Below are 21,806 nucleotides of genomic sequence, written 5' to 3' on the forward strand. Positions count from 1 at the left end.
GGCTGGTAGTCCCGGCGCAGCATCAGTCGAAGACCGCGGTGACCAACGCGACCGGCGGGGACGCCAGCCCGCCCGAACACGTTTGGCGCGAAGCGCTGAAGCAGAAGAAACGTCCGCACTCAACGAGTACTCTCCACACACTCTTTTATGTACACGTCGCCTGTGTAAAACAGGAATGCCAGAGCGGCGTCATGGCATTCGTACAGTGCAATACAGAACCGAAACCGAAACACAACAATGAGCTCGTGCAGAGGACACGGAGGAAGGCAACTTTTCAGCGCAGGTTAAGAAACTAGGGCCTTTAGAATTACGTATGAATGCATTTTCTATTAAAGGACACACTGCCTAATACTTACCTAGTGATGTTGCGCCTCGCTATGCGTAATATTTACTTTCTGATCGACAACGTTCACAAGTATGAACAGCCGTACCAGTTCGAGCTGGTGGGCGGTAAGCAAGTGGTTCAACTTTGGCCGGTTGTTGATCGAGTGTCGTGCCGACAAACAGAAAGACAGATAGACCAAATTTCTCCGTTTAAGTATCCTAAGAAAGACAATCGTCCAGGGCCGTACCCAGGAATTTTTTTCGGGGGGTTTGCGTGTAGAACGGCTGCCATTTTTTAAGATTTATACTGGCTTATTTTTGTGAATAAATCAAGTACATCGCTTACTTGTAATAATTCGATGGTATTTTTCAATTATTTGTACCCAAAAAGAAATTGGTATGTCAACCTCAAATTCTGGTTAAAGCAAGAAATAAGTTTGGACAATAGCACCACCAAAGCCGGGGACACCGCGACCAACGGCTCCTGATGAAGTAACACAATGTAACCACGGTACAAAAACGGTATGTATGTGTACAAGCTGCCACTCTAGCGTCGCCAGCGCGAAGTCGGCGACGGGAATGGCAGCAGGTTAGGTCGTTCCGTACGTAAGCAGAGACAGTGAAGAGATCAGAGACGTGTGTGGGGAAAAACAAAACTCTAGTGATATTGCAGCACGAGGAATCTAGTACAACACTTAATACCAACTAACAAAATACATATAAATCAATAAATCAGCTTACAAGAGAGATATTACAAACTACACAAAACTAACCAATAAAACTACAGATGAGAAAGTCCGAAGGTATAAACAGGTGAAGGGTACCTGTGATGACCGGCAGCGTTGAGTCCCGACGATCGGATGCAAGAAGTCAGAGAGAGTTCTGGCACAACTGCGATGTCGGCGGTGTTGCAGCGCTGTGTTTCCGGTAGGCTAGTGCTGAAGCCGATCTCGGGCAGGTTGAACTTACTCGAGATTCAAGTACCGATGCCTACGTTACAGACGTTAATTTCGCGTCACAACTAGACGAATGGCTAAGTTTAGGTGGCCAGCCGATACGGAGCACAACCACTTAAGGGATATTTCTTGATCTCCTTCTACACCATGTTGGTCAGCAACTAGGACTGCTTAGCAAGGCGAAATCCTGCGCTTAAATCGACCTCCGTGTCCCCTCATTCTCGTCCTGGGGGAAAAGAGACCTCTACATGGGTCCAATCATGCACGTTTCATTGTTAGAAACTCCACCCTAAAAATATATTGACCGCGTCCCTTTTTAATTAGGAGAGGGTCCTCAACTGAGCGAGAGTGACAACCTGTTGGGGTTCTCTCATACGGCTTGTCCACAAGCAGTTTTGCCCGTGGGAATGGTCAGTTCCTTGGTTTCAGCCGGTGCGTCTTGCAGTCTACAGCTGGTTCGGGGTGCATCGCGGCCTTTGACGACCCTGCCGACGCCACCGTAGGTACAAAGGATCAAACATCGGCGACTAACGTTTGAAGAAGAACACCCCATTCAGTACTCCCTGCACTAAAGACCAGTCTTTTCATGAGCGAACGGTTCCACCGGTCAGCGGGGGAGTGCGGCGCCCGTTAATTTGCCGTTACGCCGGGTCGCAAAAATGGCAGTCCGTGACAGTATGTATGCAAGCAAACAAACAAGTCGCCCGACGTTCCGATCTTCTTGTTACCGTTCGCACATTCTGCTTGCTGGATAGTTTCCTCGTAATTGCGAAAGAATAGAAGGGTTGAAGCTTGGGCTAGCTGGGTTTAGCTTTTAATCGACTCTTGAAACATAGAGGGAAGTTTAAACGAGGAAGTTTTTCCTTCTCGGCAACTTGCAAAATTCTGTGAGGACTTGTTCTGGGGTCACTTGAAGTTCTCGATGGATGCTGAGCAGTGCTAGTCCGGTCAATCTGTCGTTGTTCATATGATTTCGAAGGTAGCTCTTCAGCCTTCTCAGTGTGGAAAAAGTCCGTTCCGGGGTCGACGTCGACACGGGTAAAGTCGCCAGGATAGAAAGTAGGCTGTGGATGTTCGGAAAAAAGTCGCGGTTGCACATCTCTAAGGCCTGTAAAGCACAAGCTGGGCGATTCTTTTCTTCGATCTGGCAGCATTTGTTCACCCACAGTGTGAACTCTGCTTCGATGACATTAGCGGAAGGAATGTCGCCAAGGTAAAACTGCACTGCATCATGAATATCAGAAAGGCTAGCCGATGCGCAGAATTTCGGCAGCAGCATGTTAAGGCCAACCACGACCTTCTTATGGGCATCGAACCGGTCTCTTAATTGATTTTCGAAGTCAGCCAGCAAAGGCAAATACACATTCCTCCGGTAGTACTCTTCGGGAGTAGCAGAAGGTACGTTGCTTCTTTGCATCTGCCTTCCAGTGATGCGTGGTAGGGCCATCTCAACATTTGTGATCTTCAGCAAAGAGAGCGACTTCAGAAAAATCTTATTAAATTCCGTTTCCGCACTAGCCCTTTTTGTGGAAAGAACGTCTATAACATTCTTTACGTGATCGCACGCTTGAGCCAAGTCACAGTCAATTTTTTGAAGAAACTTGCAAAGTGGCAGTGTCAAAGAGAAGAGGTCGCTACAGATCTGAAGCGAAACCGACAAACTCGGGCTTCGTAATGGCATTGAGCAGTTGAGAAGCTTTTGATGAAGTATCAGATGACGCGGCCTCTTCTTCCAAATATTCGAGGAATTGTACAATAGGCACGTACAGTTCAAGGAAACGCTGAAGTGCATCCTGACTCTCTACCCACCTTGTTTGGCAAAAGGAGAGAACTGATTTTCTTTTTTCTTGTGTTAAATCTTCTACTTTGTCTCGCAGTTGGTTCGTCCTCTGTGGCGAAGCTCTCACAAGCGTACAGTTGAGGATACAGTTCCCAAACAGTTGCGGATGCTGGGGAGTTTGCATGCGTGAAGCAGAGCAAGGTTCAACGAGTGGGCGCTACAATGCACGTACAACGCTTTGGGCGCTGTTTGACGTCGGGCACTCCCGACGTGTCGTGTCCAACGTACCTTACACATAGGGAAATGTGGGCGGTGCGAGATATATCAGTGCCTCGTCAGCTAGAACTGAAAAACACGAACCTGAGTTGACGTTTTCAACTATCTTTCTTTGTATGATTTTACCACAGAGGGTGATCAACTCATTTTGAATTTTTGGGCTCGTGTACAGCGCATTCGCCGGAGATGTTTCCATGTGAGCTCTCAAGGCGGCATCTCCACATTTTGCTCTCATCCTAAGCAGTGCGCGGAAATTTCCATCATTTTTCAATGACAGCACTTCAGACATATTTATCGGACCAGAGTCGTCTGTGCCGCGAAGCGGTACTTCTTGCCTGCCACAGAAAAGGATTGTTTCTATTATTGGCAGCAAGTTCTTGCGGTTTTCTTCCGCCTGCTTTTTAAGACCGTGGTCAAGTTGTGTTAAGATGTCATGCTGTGAGCGGGACCGGACTGCTAAAAGTTCTCCGATAGCGTTGTTGACATGGCGTGATAACTGCTGGATGCGTGGCTCTTAAAGGCGTCCATGGCTTTCTTGTAATTGGTGAACTCCTTAGTTACAAAACAGCCCAAGCGCTGGTGCTCCCCTTTTCCTGCACACTCGCTTGCGAAGACTACGCAATATTTGCATAATGCTCCTTGAAGCTTCTCTGAATAAACAAGCCATGGGTAACGATCTACCCAGTGAGGTTGGAACTTCAGATTCCTTTTCCCTGTGGCTGGATAATCATAGTTAGCCGGAGGGGTCCACGGATTGAGCAGCAGCTTCTCCGTCGTCTCTGGATCATTTACATTATTGCTTTTCGAGACAAACAGTCCCAAGTCCAAAATATTCGCACTCGTCGCACAGAGGGGAGGCGAACCAGAATGTGTAGGTGCCATGCCACTCACCTTCCTTGGGCATTGCCCAGTGGTAAGGCGTCACTTTGCCCAGCGTTGACTGTAGAACAAAGGTCACTTGGAGTTGCACTGCGGCCACCATCATTTTCCGGCGGCGCATGGGTGTCCTGCTTGTGTTCGTTCTCAGGTGATTCACATAACCGGTGCATTCTCCTGAGTCGCTACAGAAGTTCCGACGCGCTTGGCTTTCCACCAGTGCTGAGGAGGGCGAAGTTTTATCCTTCGAAGGAAGCGGTTCTTCTCCGTCCGCTTCATCGGTTCGAACTTTCTTGAAGTAAGACGCAAGACTCCTTTGCTTCGTTGTTGCAGAGTGTCTTTTCATTTTGCTGCCGCAATCCTGTGCACGCACACAGAAGTGGCCAGTGGCTCCAAAAAGACGTTTGCGACTGCTTCGACTGCCTGGCGTGAACGGCGGGCGATGTTTTCTTCCTCTCTTATCCACTTTACAGTGGCTAGAATGTAGAAGTGTGATGAACGCGCCGGCTCCCGCGTGGCGCATGTGTTTTCTGAACGCCGCTACAGCTGGTGTGCATGCAGGACCATTATTGTACTCCCGCTGCAGCAAACTGGATTAACGCTACTTAAAGACCTTTTCACAGAAGACTCCATGGGCACTCCATACTCCCCTTAATATACGTGAACCCCCCAAGAATGCACTGCCGAGACATTTGCACTCCCGTGGTACAGTCCAGAAAGCAGGTGTTGCTCCGTTCCTGTGAAAAAGTCACCTTTTCACAGACGGCTCCCTGGGCGCCTGCATAATTCTCTCTGGGCTGCGCTAATTAAATAGCCGTGACCCCCCAAAAATGCACTTTGTGGGTTGTGACGTCAGCCTCTGTACTCCCGCGCGCAGCCCAGCTTGGCGGCGTTTTTTCTCTCCTGTGAAAGTTGACCGCTGGTGCCGGATTGTGTGCCGGCTGTATCCTCGCTTTGTGTGCTTTGTAGGGAGGCGCATATACCTTGTGTGTACAGAAGAGGTAGATTTCCTTGCGTGTGGTTAAGGTTGTTCGAAGTTGCTCGGATATGCCAGTCTTTCAGTAGATGTCATCTTCGATGATTCGTTTCGGTGGCGAAGACTACAGTTTGAGAAAAGTTTACCCTGCAGCCTGCGTCCTCGGAATGCGCCGCTGAGTTTTTCCGCTTAGGGGTTTCGTTCCCTGGCAAATTTGCGCACGTCGTGTTGGTGTTGCCGTTGCTGTCGAACTGTTTACTTTCACAGAAGGAGACGCGCTTTTCGTAGAAACCCAAAGCCGACACGTGCGGTCCGCACAGACGGATAACTTCTCCAGCGGCAATGCACAAGGAAAGCATCTGGAATCAATAAAGGAGCTGCTACGGGGTGAAAGACGAAAAAGAAAAGACTCGAAGGAACGCGAGGGCGAAGTGCAAAGCTGTACAAATAGGGCAGGTGCGCGTGCGGGGGAGGGAGCGCTGAGGTGTTCTGGTAGGTTTTGAAGAAAGGAAGAAGAGGGAAGCAATGCCAGGAAAGTTGCAGTGTAACTTTGGCAGCTGGGGGTCGCTGTGAAGGCGTGTAAATATTTTAGTATCACCCGAAAAGTTAAAGCATCAAAAAAATTTCGGGGGGGGGGGGGTCAGAACCCCCTCAACCCCCCCCCTAGTTACGGGCCTGCAATCGTCTTTAAAAACGTCCACCACACGAAAACGTCGCTGCTCAACAGCTGCTCTGTGCGCTGCCATGTTGTTTGGCAGAATGCGGCGGCGCTCACGGCTCTACGCAACATAAAACACAAGATATGGCGTTTATTAGTTAGTTTTTTAGTCGATAGATGACCCGACAATCAGCTAACTCCCGCAGTTTCGGCCAATGGCGTGTCCGGATTTTGATACATGGGACCTATGGGGTGTTTCGCAACTCATATGATTTAAGAACTCTATCTATCTATCTATCTATCTATCTATCTATCTATCTATCTATCTATCTATCTATCTATCTATCTATCTATCTATCTATCTATCTATCTATCTATCTATCTACGTCTTGGCGCTCTCGTGCAACGTTACTAGAACAAACTCAGTTTCAAAGCTCCGTATATCTGCCAGCGGAGGAGGGTGGTCCGAACGGCGGTCGCGAGAACTACCGGCGCTGCAGTTCCGTCTTGCGCCACTATCGGCGCGTCGTCTGCTGCCACGGCATAACGCTGCGGTCCGCCGCGCAGTTGCTCGCGGCAATTGTGCGGCCATTTTCTTATTGTACTATTTAGGTGGATACTTAGGTGTATATGCATAAGGTCGTCTGTATGCATTGGCCCGCGTGTGTTCTTCATTGATTGGCTAAGAATCGATGTTCGGTCTATATTGCCACGCCCACTTGTTTTATTTTGATGTATTCGGGTTTGACCAGCAAGGACGGTTATCAACGCTCGACGCTGTCCGCGAAGCAGTGTTCGAGAAGCTTCGCGATTGTAGTAGATCGTTTTGGTAAAATTGCGCGCCGCACGCGAATGTTCCAGCTTTGTCGAGAGATAACGCCGCCACCAGGGATCTCGCTGGAAAGTTTGATAGCGCCTGTATAAAAGCCGACGCGCTAGACCGCTTGTCAGTTGATCGACGGTCGACGCTCTGTTCGACGCTATCAGTGTATTGCTGTAGTTTGACTTTCAGTTTCCCGGCTACTAAAGTTCGGACAAATAAAGAGTTTCATCTCGGACCTGCTGACTGCTGCCTCCGTCGACGTCACGACTCCGTGACAATATTTGAGTTGTCTACATTGCGCTTAACTTCCAAGCATAGTTTCTAAGCGAATGAGGGTTTTCAGCGTAATTTTTATTTTTACAAACTACTACAATTTTAGCAGCTGCCGTCTTATCTAGACCAAGAACAACCCAACACGTTTGTAAAAGCCTTTATAGTGTACAAAGAAGCGTACTTACTCGAGATCATAGGCGTGCGCACAGGGGCGGCAGGGGGGGGCGGCCGCCCCCCTAATCACCTAAGAGGGGGGCGGAAAATCTGCCCCGTACATTGACCGTTCTAGTCACCTACGAGGGGGGGGGGGGCGCAAAATCTGCCCCATACATTGACATAGTAGGGTGGGGGGGGGGGGGCGCTGCGATGAACCTTCGCCCCCCCCCTGATGGGGAACCCTGCGCACGCCTATGCTCGAGATACAAAAACGTTCTAGAAAAACTGCACTCATGTTGTCTACAATTTATTGAAAAAAACTTTCTCGAAAAACACCACCAATGCTTTGCAATGTTTAAAAGACACGTTTTCGCGACGGTTAAAGGGATACTGACCCAAAATCGGAAAATTTTACGAGAACTCGGTAAATGAAATCTCAGTGTGCGATTACATCGAATAGATGTCGTCTCTAAGCAATTTTTTCAGCGGATAGTTCTATTTTCGGTGGCTCATCTTCCTACGTCGCATCCTTCTACGGTGCCTTAAACAATTCGAACAGATCGGCCGTGATGTGAGCACCGAGCAGTTATTCGCGCGTACTCTGTCGCTAGAAGAGTCGTCAGTATTCATCTTCAGTTTTTCAACTTCACCGAGCAGATGTTCCAGGCCCGCAGCACTTCTTACACTGTACGACAGCCGTTTGTGTTTCGTGCTGTAGCCGTTCACTACGCAGTTAAACTGCTCGTTAACTACAATTATCTTTTGCACAAGTAAGTCTCCGTTCCCGAAGCAAAGTGTGGGATTGGGCTAGTTGGTATTCCATTATTAAACTGCTCAGCGCAAAAAATTTGGCACGGTACACATAGAAAAGACGATCTTTTCTATGTGTACCGTGTCAAATTTTGGCGCTCAGCAGCCCGTTCCCGAGCCGGCGAGTGTAAAATATTCCGCACATCTTGTTCGATACCTCGTCGTAAAATCTCTCGAAAATCCACTGCTTTGAAGGCATAGTGACAGCTGACAACTGATCGAATGTCAGTGTGATGCAACTCTCAGCCTCGGTAGCGTGTATAGGTAATCGCCTGCCTTTCGTTTTGCTGTTCTATTTCTGGCGGCTCCTCCAAACTGGGCAGTGGGCTTTCGCGGGACGGCCGTGTGGTTTGGGGGGGATTTGCGCCTTACCCCGAACATTTTGGCTTTGAAATGTGGGGTGGAAGTGCTGGGAACAAGCGCGGCACGGCACCGGGCGCGAGTTCCCACTTTCCACGTGGGATCAAAACTTCTTGTCCCGCAACGACACGACGATAGTGCTATACAATATCGTCACTTTCAAGATGAACGCCACAGACCTTGCATTTCGCAGTAACCTTCCTATCTTTGCGATGCAAAGCTTGAATGACGTAGGGTCTTTTGGAAGTCCGAAGAAGTGTCGTGAAGCGGAGTCGTCGTTGCGGTAGCTGCTCTTGCAGCCCGGCGCAAAGCAGGTCGGCATACCGCACCGTGAATCTGTTCGCTCTCGTTACGCTTCGTACAAGACGCTAAGCTTGGTCAAGAACAGTCGCAAAAATGACGAGCGAACAAAACGCAGACGTCGCTGTAATCACGTGCGCTCGTACATCGGCGGCGCCGATCACAACAAGCGCCAGCCGCGGGAGATAGACTAGATAGACTAGAGAGCCTCGATGCGCGCGCCCCCGCTTAGAGTGGTGTCAGCTTTTGAAAGGGCAAGTGCCGCCTCCTCGGCCTTGGCGGCAGCGTGGCCACCATTTCGAATCCCCCACCCGGTCACTTGTGCGTGGCGCGCGTGCTGTTTTTAGGTCGGTGCTCGTTTCCCTCCAGTTTTATGCGCTGGCTACCGTCACCATGGCCGGGTGTTGCGTGCCGCAGTGCACCAATCATTCCAGTAACGCTGGGAGCTGTATCGTTTAGAAGATACGAGGTTTCTTTGGACAGTAAAAATCAAACGTGACAAGCGGCATCCGAAGAACACGTTATGCACTTGCAGCGTAAGTTTCCGGCCGGTATTTCGAATGCACATGCAAGGATAACTTCTGCCGGTGTTAAACTCGCGTAATAAATGGACACACTGATATCAGCTACATGCTTAAAATGCTTTGGTTCACGTGTGCATGAATTCTGCATTTTTTTTTTCGCAAACATTCTTTACTGCACTTGGTTGGTCCTGTATCTGCCTTTGATTTTTGCTTTCGCTATTTTTGTGATTTGAAATGTATCATGGAATATATTATGCGTGTTTGTCTGCAGATCAGATCCTTCTTTTTTCCTAATAATAATTATTTGTGAGAATTTACGTCCTAAGAACCCCGATATGATTATGAGAGGCGCCGTATATAGTGGAAGGCTGCCGAAATTTTGACCATCTGTTGTTATTTAACGTACACCTAAATCTGCGTACGCGGGCCTCAGTCATTTCACCTTTATCGAAATGGGGCCGCTGCGGCAGGGATTCCATCCCGCAACCTTCAGGTCACCAGCCGATCACCATAACTAAAACCACGGCGGGTTCTAGTTTTTTTTATTCCTTTCCGTGTTTCAAGTACGCCTTCTGTGCTGGTCTGATTCCCATGTATGTATGTGCGCAGTTACATGTTTTTTATCCTTCCCTGTTTCTGTGTTTCAAGGTTACATTTTCGCTAAAACGGCTGCTTGAGCGAGTTGGTTCATGATTAAGATAGATTTACCAGCGCAGAAAAAGACGGAACATTTAGGAAGAGAGCGAGAGTATTTTATCTGAAGGCAGAGAGGTCGGCCTGACCGAGTGCGCTCTAGCCTGCTACTCTGCACAGGGGAAAAGGGAAAGGGGAAAAAAGGAGTGATGAGGGGTGATGATGGGGAGAGGAAAGAGATATGCGCATATACAACAATACAATAACAACGTGACGTAGTGGTTTCGCTATAGTCCTGTGTCCAGTTCTGTGCTGTTAAGAAAATCTATCACAGCCTTGATAGCAGTTGGTGACTTTGTCTGGTCGCACATAGCTGACAAAATACCCGTCTCACTTAGTGTTGCCACACCGATTCCTGCCAACGTTAAAGCAAGTGCATTACGTTGTGACACGTAAAGTGGGCAGTCACAAAATATATGTGCTGTTGTTTCATGTACTTGGCATCGTTCACAGTTCGGGCTGTCCATCACATGGTGTGGGCATGCCCCTCCAATCCTGCCTACCCACCCCACTCCCACCCCACCCGAGAGGACTGGGAAGCTGTCCTGCTCGGCTGCTCCGACCCCCAAGCCCAACAGGCATTGGTGGCTAGAGCCCGGGCCGCCGCGGCAGCTACAGGGATACCGGACTAGGGATCCCTCCTAGTGTTTGTGAAGGGCGGGCCCATCCGGCTTGCCCCATCCACACCTCTCGCTGTATATAGCTTAACAAATGTTTTCCACCACCACCACGGCGGATGAGGTGTGCATAGCGGCGAGTGAATGCAACTCCCAGACGGATCCGGTGCAGCAAACTGGCGTTGCCTCGGTTCATTTTATCATGGAGGTGAAAAGTCATTTCCGGATCTATTTCCCGCAGACGCCTGTATCGATGGTCTGGCTGAGACCAATAAGTGGTTATGCACTCTCGCGTGAGCAATCTCAATAAAGAGTTCACGTCACCTCGCGTGTACGGTACTTTCACGTCGGTGGGGGCGTTAGAGTTTAGGAAGGACACACACACAGCGCAGCGCTGTGTGTGTGTGTCCTTCCTAAATGTTCCGTCTTTTTCTGTGCTGGTAAATCTATCTTAATACATTTTCGTCCTGTCTTAAATATTTACGCAGTTCCTGTTTTTTTTTAATCATTTACGATCACTGTGTATCGACTAGTGGCATGTTTTGTTATATTGCGTAATTTGCGTTTTATTTGTGTAATTGCTTCTGTCAGCGCACCATTAATGCGCACAAATAAATGACCTGTACACTGGATATTAACGCGCGCGCGCTCGTGACAACGGTGGACTCCTCTACCCAAGTGCTCGCCTATTTGGGTCCATAAAGAAGCTTGAAGACTTCTTCGCGGGCTGCTTTTCTTGTGAAGAACTCCATGCAGACAGCACACACAAAAACACACACACACACGCACGCACACACACACACATACACACACATACATACGCACATTCAGTATCTTATTTCTTTTTTAATATTTCAGTATCTAATTTATTTATTATTAATGTAAGCCCTGAAGGCTCATACAGGAATGCGCATACAAACAGTTCTCGCGAAGCATCTATACAAAGAAGGCGCATGAAAAGAACAAGAAGACGGGGAAGCATTATGTACAGTAGACACGCTATGTCAGTAAAAATATACAAGAAACAAAGTCAAGTTGTACAATGAGTACGTCGTGGAAACCCAGTTAATGAAATAAAAACTCACAGGCTCCCTTATGCGTTCGCTTAAGACAGCTCGAAAGCAAAAGCCATCTCCTTCTTCTCTGTTTTTTGCGCACAAAGCGCGGTTTTGCATTGCCTCCAAGATCGGAAGCACCTCACCTGGTTTTGCACTGCCTCCGTGATCTGCCCACTTTTGACCAAGCTACGATGTCATGTGATAACGGCATCATATGACGTCACGCCAAAATTTGTGAAGCCATGATGACGTCATATGGTGGTGTCATCACGTGACGATGATTTTTTGCATCCCTCGTCCCCAACGTCGTGGTACGCTGACGCCGCAGACGCGGGACGCCAACGGTCAAATTTCGTGTTTGATGAGGCATTTAAGGCTTTCGCCTTAAAAAATACGTCCGCCACGGTGGTATAGTGCTGACGGAGCTCGGCTGCTGACCCGAAAGTCACGGGTTCGATCCCGGCCGTGGCGGTCGCATTTAGGTGGAGGCGAAATGCTAGAGGCCCGTGTACTGCGCGATGTCATTGCAGGTTAAAGAACACCAGGTGGTCAAAATTCATGGAGCTCTCCACTACGGCATGCCTCATAATCATATCATGGTTCTGGCAAGTAAAACCCCAGATATTATTATTAATAAAAGAGACAAATAAACGACGCCGTGCATCTGCCGCACAAAGTGTAAAACAGTATTGGAAACAGTAATATGTGCATGCAATTGGGCATGCGAGAAAACCTGTAGATACAGGCAAAGAAACTGCAAATACAAAAAGAAGAAGGAAAAACGGACTGATACTTCGCGCATGCGAAGTTTTACGGCATACTACTCAACAACAACGTTACTAGAACAAACTCAGTTTAAAAGCTCCGCCGGAGAGGCGGTCCGCGTGGCGGTCGTGAGAACTAGTGGCGCTGCAGTCACGTCTAGCTCCCGCGGCTGGCGCTTGTTGTGATCGGCGGCGCCGATGTACGAGCGCACGTGGGTTACAGCGTCGTCTGCGCTTTGTTAGCTCGTCAATTTTGCGACTGGTCTTGACCAGGCTTAGCGTCTTGTACGAAGACACGTGCATGATTTACGAAGCGTAACGAGGGCGAACAGATTCGCAGTGCGGTATGCCGACTTGCTTTGCGCCGGGCTGCAAGAGCGGCTACCGCAACGACGACTCCGCTTCACGACACTTCGGACCTGCAAAAGGCCCTACGCTATTCAAGCTTTGCATCGCAAAGATAGAAATCTTACTGCGAAATGCAAGGTCTGTGACGTTCATTTTGAGAGTGACGACATTGTAAAGCACTATCGTCGTGTCGTTGCGGCACAAGAAGTTTTTATCCCACGTGGAAAGTGGGAACTCGCGCCAGGTGCCGTGCCGCGCTTGTTCCCAGCACTTCCACCCCACATATCAAAGCCAAAATGTTGGGGGTTTAGGCGCAGATCCCCCCCCAAAACGCACGGCGTCCCGCGAAAGCCCAGCGCCCAATTTGGAGGAGCCGCCAGAAATAGAACAGCAAAACGAAAGGCAGGCGATTGCATATATACGCTACCGAGAATGAGAGTTGCATCACACTGACATTCGATCAGTTGTCAGCTGTCGCTATGCCTTCAAAGCAGTGGATTTTCGAGAGATATTTTACGACGAGGTATTGAACAAGATGTGCGAAATATTTTACACTCGCCGGCTCGGGAATGGGCTGCTCAGCGCAAAAAATTGACACGGTACACATAGAAAAGACGAGGACCAGCGCTGGTGGTCGTCTTTTCTATGTATACCGTGTCAAATTTTTTGCGCTGAGCAGTTTAATAATGGAATACAAACTAGCCCAATCCCACACTTTTGCTTCGGGAAGGGAGACTTACTTGTGCAAAAGATAATTGTAGTTGACGAGCAGTTTAACTGCGTAGTGAACGGCTACAGCACGAAACGCAAACGGCTGTCGTACAGCGTAAAGTGCTGCGGGTATGGAACATCTGCTCGGTGAAGTTGAAAAAGTGAAGTTGAATACTGACGACTCTTCTAGCGACAGAGTACGCGCGAATAATTGCTCGGTGCTCACATCACGGCCGATCTGTTCGAATTGTTTAAGGCACCGTAGAAGGATGCGACGTACAAAGATGAGACACCGAAAATACAACTATCCGCTGAAAAAATTGCTCAGGGAAGACATCTATTCGATGTAATCGCACACTGAGATTTCATTTACAGAGTTCTCGTAAAATTTTCTGATTTTGGGTCAGCAGCCCTTTAACCGTCGCGAAAACGTGTCTTGTAAACATTGCAAAGCATTGGTGACGCTTTTCGAGAAAGTTTTTTTCAATAAATTGTAGAAACATGAGTACTGTTTTTCTAGAACGTTTTTGTATCTCGAGTAAGTACGCTTCTTTGTGCACTAGAAAGGCTTTTACAAATGTGTTGGGTTTTGGTCTAGATAAGACGGCAGCGGCTAAAGTTGTGGTAGCAGTTATAAAAATTACTCTGAAAACCCTCATTCGCTTAGAAACACCTATGCTTGGAAGTTAAGCGCAATGTAGACAGCTCAAATATTGTCAAAGGGTCGTGACGTCGACGAAGGCAGCAGTCAGCAGGTCCGAGATGAAACTGTTTATTTGGCCGAACTTGTGGCCGGGAAACTGAAAGTCAAACTACAGCAATACACTGATAGCGGCGAACAGAGCGCCGACCGTCGATCAACTGAAAAGCAGTCAAGCGCGTCGGCTTTTATACAGGCGCTATCGAACTATCCAGCGATATCGCTGGTGGCGGCGTTATCTCTCGACAAAGGTAAAACATTCGTGTGCAGCGCGCAATCTTACCAAAACGATCTATTGCAATCGCGAAGCTTCTCGAACACTGCTTCGCGGCAGCGTCGAGCGTTGATGACCGTCATTGCTGGTCAAACCCGTTATCTCTCGACAAAGGTAAAACATTCGTGTGCAGCGCGCAATCTTACCAAAACGATCTATTACAATCGCGAAGCTTCTCGAACACTGCTTCGCGGACAGCGTCGAGCGTTGATGACCGTCCTTGCTGGTCAAACCCGAATACATCAAAATAAAACAAGAAGTGGGCGTGGCAATATAGACCGAACATCGATTCTTAGCCAATGAATGAACAACGCACGCGGGCCAATATGCATACAGACGACCTTATGCATATCCACCGAAGCATCCACCTAACTAGTACAATAAGAAAGTTGCCGCGCAGTTGCCGCGAGCAACTGCGCGGCGCACCGCAGCGTTATGCCGTGGCAGCAGACGACGCGCCGATAGTGGCGCAAGACGGAACTGCAGCGCCGCTAGTTCTCGCGACCGCCGTTCGGACCACCCTCCTCCGCTGGCGGAGATACGGAGCTTTGAAACTGAGTTTGTTCTAGTAACGTTGCTCAACAAGGTATTCATCGTTTTGATAAGGACTCAAGGTGCAACTCGAGTGCCGATACAGTAGCGGCTACAGATTGTGAGCAAGAAATGTCAGCAATAATAATGATAAAGAAGCTTTCGTTTTGTTTTAGCAATATTCGCACCATACTGGCCCTCGGCCCTTTATTCTGTGTACAGTATGTATGATGCCGTTTATAATAAACGAGTAGATTGTTTGCAAACTTAGAAAAATGCGCCACCTTAATCGCGCTTAGGTAGCCTCGCAACACTACATTGTGTGTGTTCAGATAAATACTGCTGCTGCTGACATTTATACAATTACTTTAAACGATTGTTTGTGTATTTGGAATGCAGAGCTGACGAGAAAATTAAGGCTTTAGACTTTGTCGTGTCCGGCGTAAGGAAGAGGATTTGTTTTCAACATAACAGAGTCTATGTCTACCTCTAACGCATAACACATGCACAGGCCGTCAGCTTACATGAATTACATGCTTCCTTGATAAACATTTAGGCAACAACAGCTGCCCAAGCTTCAAAAAAGAAAAGAAAAAGAGAAACCTGACTAGCGTGCACTTATTTCCGGACGTATCCGCGCACCGCAAGCGCTTTGTGTAACGCGTTTCGCATGCTGCCGAGCTGCGGCGGGATTCGCAATGGCGGCCGTCGTAGCAGACGACGCGCCTGTCCTCACCCTCAGCGGAGCGCGCGGGCATCAAGGCACCCTATAGATAGACGTGACTGCAGCGCCACTAGTTCTCACGACCGCCACGCGGACCGCCTCTCCGGCGGAGCTTCTAAACTGAGCTTGTTCTAGTAACGTTGCTCTCGTGATCGTCTCTTCAACTTGTGCCTTGATCGGTCTGGAAGTCGTAGGAGACATTTAAACGGCACCATTACAGGCATTTTTATTATCTTACAATCGTTTAGATAAAGGATCAAATGGAAAGGTAGTTTCTTTTTATGCGGTAATTTGCATTGTGTAGGTTATGAGCAAACCCATACGGATAGGCAGCAGAACTCTGCAAGATAACCAGATCGAGCACGGTGGCTTTTCTGTAGAACTTAAACTCGGCGCGCCCTTGTAGATTTGGCACCATAGGCAGTCACAGGTACAGATATGAAAACATTTGCACACGTTAGTGCCTTTTCTCGTCATTACGAGTTCGGGGCAGCTCTCCGTTCCCCCATCGTAGAGCATATGCCGTTATACCCGGAAACTCTGCCGCTCCGCCGTCCCAAAGAATTACGTCATGATTACGTCACTAACACATCTTGAATAATTTGCTAGTTCGGCGGCCGACTTTTGAAAGGGGCCCTAACTGAAGGCGAAATTGGCGCTAGGGTCGATGGATATTCAAAATTAAAGCAGCCAATGGCAGCCTGCCGCCCGTGCCGACAAAGCCGTGCGCGCCGCGACGCTAGTTTTGAATTCCCCGAATGTTCCGTTGTAGCACGAAGCGAGTTGAGAGCGGGCACCAGGCTTGCCGTGCAGGCAGGCTATGCTTGGCGGACACCTGCAAGGAGACTCCCGTTGTGGTTGGCGGGTCATTCATTGTTCGCTCTTGACACTTATCGGAGTGGTCGTTACGTCAGCCGTGCTCCGTCGCCGCCATACAGGAGCCCGTCCTAGTCGCTGGCCTTGACATGAAGTTTCGTGATGTTCCGTTACATGAAGTGAGCTTTGGCCGGCGTGTGGAGTTTTTGTGGTGTTTGCGTGTTGTGCGCTCTTGCCGCCGTGGTGGTTAACGGCACGCACCATTCGTACATCATGCAACGGTGCACGGATACTTCAAGACCGGCCGAGTGCCGCAAGATTCTTTGAGGTTCTGAAAAACTAAAGGTGAGCATGCGGCTTGCGTTCGCAGCCACACATATACGAGTTGCAGTTGGACGACACAGTTATTGTTTTTTTAAATATGGCTGAATCGTGAAGAGCACAATGTTGCAGTTAATATTAGGGGTGTGCGAATAGTGAAATTTAATCTCGAATCGAATACTGCCGAATAGTGGCCAAAAATATCGAATATCGAATCGAATATCGAATAGTACAAATGTGTACCGCCAGTTACGGCAAGACAAAGGAAAAATCACGGACGCTACGGTTTACGTACTGATAGCTTCATTACGCACTCGTTCGGGAGTGGCTTTTGTTCCAGCTTTTATGGGCGATATTGATAGAAGAGCCGCCATCCCAGTGAGCAGCGGCACTCCTAACAGAGGGGGCTACGGTAGCTAGCTGTCTATCCCCATGGTCGAGCTCAACTGATATGTTGTGCCCATGGGTGCACCGGGCTCAAAAGTCTTCGGGCGCCCGTTCACAGCAGCGCTTTAACTGCGCGCCGGAACGATGAGGGTCTCTGAACTAGTGGTGCAGTGCGGCAGTGGCGACTGACCAGCGTGAACAAATTTTTACATGCAAAGCCGATCACCGAGGGTTTCGCAGGCCAAATTCAGATCGTTTTACGGCGCTTGCGGCATATGCGAGCGAACTACGCAAGAAGAGCGAAGTTGTGATGGACTTCAGTTTTCTCATGTGTTTTTCTACGTGCGGAAATGATAAAATATCCTTTAAAATCAACATGCGCTCGCTTTTGAACTAGTATGTCAGTGAAAGTTTAACGAACGGCGACGTTAGCGTTAGTTTTAGCCACCCTACCTTAGCCAAGTTGCACCATTGGCCTTTGTCGCGTTTTAGATATTCGTCCTGTCGAAGTATTCGAAACTTCGAATACTAGCTATTCGAAAGTCGAATCGAATTATTCGATTAGGAACTATTCGATTCGAATTCGAAACTCGAATATTCGCACACCTCTAGATATCGCTGTTCCTAGAAGCAATGAAATGAAAGCACTTGAGACTCATAGTTTAACTTCTGCGTCTATGACAGAACTGCGTGATGGAAGTGCGTTTTGCTTTTTTTGCCTGTTTATCACTCACCATCGTTTAAAGCTTTGCGTTGGCTTTTCGCGCAACTTTGCATGCGTCGTACGCTAACCGCTCGCGGGCTCCCGTAGTGACGGAAATAGCGAGCCGCAAACGCTAACATAGCGTACGCTATTCTAAAACTGCCTAATGTATCGCGGCTTGCACTGAGCCGAGACGACGAAACTACGTTTGCCTCATGCGACTGCGTAATTTGTATCGTTGGAATTAATAGTTTTCAATTGCTTTATTTCAGGACGGAAACGTTTTCGGAGTAATCGAGACGGCAAGAACTGATGCGTTTGCCCAAGGAGGGGTTAACAGCTGTAGAATGAGCTCTCTGCGAAGTCTCGATCCGCAACTCAAGTGGACCAGCTTTCTATCCTGCCCCCAGTGCTTCTCGGTGCGTGAATATGCTATGTACTTACGGCTGAAGAAGTACTCTGCGTGTTTATATTGTTACGGATGATATGGGTTTATTTACAATGAGGTCAATGAAGCGGCAGGCAAAAGACAAGGGACGATCCGATGATGCCGAGCACCAAATCCCTCGCGCCCGTTCTTCTTCTTCGTTCTTCTTTCGCGCTCTTCCAGCGCCGCGTTACATTTTCCTCGGGGCCAGACGAAGCTCACCGAGCAAGTCAGAGGGCTCGCTGAGTGCAGGGCTTCAGTCGTGCAACATGGACAAGTTGCGTCTTGCGTGAACGGCGGTTGCCAGCTGTCACTTTTGCGATGACGTAGGTGACGTCGCTCAAACCTTTAACGACGACGAATGGACCGGTGTACTTAGAAAGAAGCTTTTGGCAAAGTCCCTGCTTTCTTAGTGGTGTCCACAACCATACGAGATCACCTGTTGCAAAGGTGACTGGCAAATGTCTTGCGTCGTAACGGGCCTTAGCACGGGAATGGGACGAGAGAGTTCTGAGCCGGGCCAGTCGACGTGCTTCTTCAGCGCGACACAATGTCTGCGCGACACTTGCGTTTTCGTTGGTCGAGAAAGGAAGCACGGTGTCGAGGAAACTTTGAGGATGGCGAGCGTAGAGCAGAAAGAAAGGTGTATAACCTGTTACTTCGTGTTTGGCGGTGTTAAAGGCATACGTTATGAAAGGTAGTACGGCATCCCAGTTCTTATGATCCGCGGAGACATACATTGAAAGCATGTTTATGATGGTACGATTGGTACGCTCAGTTAGCCCGTTGGTTTGCGGGTGGTAAGGCGTGGAATGCCGATACTGGCACCCACAGAGCCGTAGTAGTTCTTCGACAACGTCAGCGGTGAACTGCCGGCCACGATCACTTATTACCACACGGGGAGCTCCGTGACGCAGGATAATCGAATGCAGTAGGAACCAGGACACATCAGATGAGGTGGCTGAAGCAAGTGCCATCGTCTCAGTGTAACGTGTTAGATAATCCACGCAGACGATAATCCAGCGGCGTCCGGTGGAAGACTTCGGGAAAGGGCCGAGCAAATCTATGCCGACTTTTTCGAAAGGCGAAGTCGGTGGCGTAACTTGTTGCAGTGTACCTGCAGGAAGAGCAGTCGGTTGCTTGTGGCGTTGGCATACATCACAACTGGCGACGTAGTGCTTCGTCGTCTTCCACAGTCGAGGCCAGTAGAACCGCTGTCGGATGCGATGAAGCGTCCGAGCAAAGCCAAGGTGCCCAGACGTAATGTCGTCGTGCATTGCTCGGAACACCGCAAGGCGCAAGCGTTCTGGGACGACTAGAAGCAGTGGGGCACCATTACTTGAGTAATTCTTGCGGTACAAAACACCGTCACGAATCACAAATTGCGTTGAGTGTCGAGATCTGTTGGTGGCATCAATAATTGGTCTCAGTGATGGGTCGCGCAGCTGCTCCTGACTGAAGATGTCCATACTCGGAAAGTCCATGGAGACCGTCGCAAGGTAATTGTCGAAATCGTCGTCATCGGTGCTTGTAGTTGGAGACGGTAGACGAGATAAGCAATCGGCGTCGGCGTGGCATCGCCCACTCTTGTAGGCAACAGAAAAGTTATATTCCTGAAGCCGCAAAGACCAACGAGCCAACCGGCCCGCTGGGTCACGTAATCCGACAAGCCAACATAGGGAATGATGGTCGGTTACGATCTTGAAATGTCGGCCGTACAAATAAGGTCTGAACTTGTGTATGGCGAAAACAACTGCGAGGCACTCCAGTTCTGTTACAGTATAATTGCTTTCAGCCTTTGTCAGAGCACGACTTGCATACGCAACGACGTGTTGGCGTCCGTCATGAAACTGGACGAGGACGGCACCAACGCCCACTCCACTTGCATCGGTATGCAGTTCTGTGAGTGCCTCCGGGTCGAAATGATGCAGAAGGGGCCCAGAAGTGAGCAAAAACTTCAACTGTTCGAAAGCAGCCTCATGCTCAGCGGTCCACCGGTAGGGGGTGTCCTTTCGAAGCAAGTCTGTCAGTGGATGAGCTAGCTGGGCGAAGTTTTTAATAAACCGGCGAAAATAAGAACAAAGGCCCAGGAAACTACGAAGGTCCTTCACCGTCTTTGGTGGCTTGAAGTTGCGGACTGCAGTGATCTTGTTGGGATCTGGTCGTATGCCGTCCTGGTCGACTAGATATCCAAGAACAACGGCTTGGCGCTCACCGAAGTGGCACTTCTTGGAGTTTAAAATAAGACCAGCTTGTTTGATACAACTGAGAACAACGCTGAGCCGCTGGTTATGCTCGTGGAAAGTCCTGCCGAAAATAATCACGTCATCGAGATAACACATACAAATCTCCCATTTGAGACCGCGAAGTATGGAGTCCATGAATCGCTCGAAGGTTGCCGGAGCGTTACAATATATTGTCTCTGTTATTACCTATGGAAAAACCGCTCTAAGGATTCATGTGTAGGCATGAGACATGTCCTATATGCAGAATTTAACTGTTTGTGTTTATCACAATGAAGTGCTCAGTGTACCCGACTTGACGTCCTCCCTTCAGTGGCGTTATATTCAGCTAGGCATTGTATTCGCGGTGAAAGAAAAGCTGCGTATACACCAGAGCACGCCTGTCTCGCACCCAGGCTGCTGGCGAGCCGAGCGGATACTCTCGCACCGAGACGCCGGGCTGACCGGGCTGCCGAGGCGCGCGCGGGCTGCACCAAGTAAACAGGTCAAGCTGCAGTAGAGTGACCTAGAATAGGGGGAGTGTCCAAAGCGCCGCGCGAATACATGGGAGGAGCGAGGGCCTTTTGCGGTGAGCTTCCGCGCCGCGGCGCTGCCATGCCGGACCCGTGGGCTTTCTCCGCGGCGGAAGCCGCGTCAAAGCGGCGAGCGTCTGCTACGGGTGTGATATTTTGGCCGCTATTAGCTAAAATTGCGGAGATTTGGGCAATATTTAATACTGTGTCACTGCAACATAATACTGCAGCGACTCATCATACAGAGAACGCGTTTGTTAGTTTGTATGTTGCGAAACAGGGATTTTGTATATATGCTTTCAGCTGGTTTCTCACCGCATTGGTCCACACTTCCGTGGCTGTTTGAGGAACGCATCCTGCACGCACTTCATCGTGAGAAAAGGCGCTTAACTTACTTTCGTGTGGAATGACGAACGTAAACTTGCGGCAGGAGAGAATAAACTGGAGATAACCAGGAGAACGTGGCACATATGCACGCGTAGTAACTAGTTCATGCATGCTAACGCGTTTGCACCCTTCATATCCTATCTTTTATTTCGTGCGTTCGATTTCTTTTACAAGGCTGCCTCCTGCGCTCTGCTCTTTCAAGCCATTTCATGCCATTTCTCAACCATTTCAGCCATTTCTCAAGTCCGACCACCGAGGCAAGTTTTTTGACGCTGAATACAGAGCTTTACTCAAAAAAAGTGATATTCGCAATTTTTTTTTTTTCAGACGATCTGCTACACCTTCAGTGACTAAACTATTTTTCTTTTGTAGTATGTCGAACAGGCGACCAGTATATTATTCATTTCTACCCTTTGAGTTTGCCCTTTGAGTTGTTTCTCGAAAAAAATATCAAACTTTGCCACTTTATTCAATTTTGCTCGTGCAAAAAGCCCTCGA

The sequence above is a fragment of the Rhipicephalus sanguineus genome, chromosome 1 (genome assembly GCF_013339695.2).
Source record: "Rhipicephalus sanguineus isolate Rsan-2018 chromosome 1, BIME_Rsan_1.4, whole genome shotgun sequence".
NCBI lineage: Eukaryota > Metazoa > Arthropoda > Arachnida > Ixodida > Ixodidae > Rhipicephalus > Rhipicephalus sanguineus.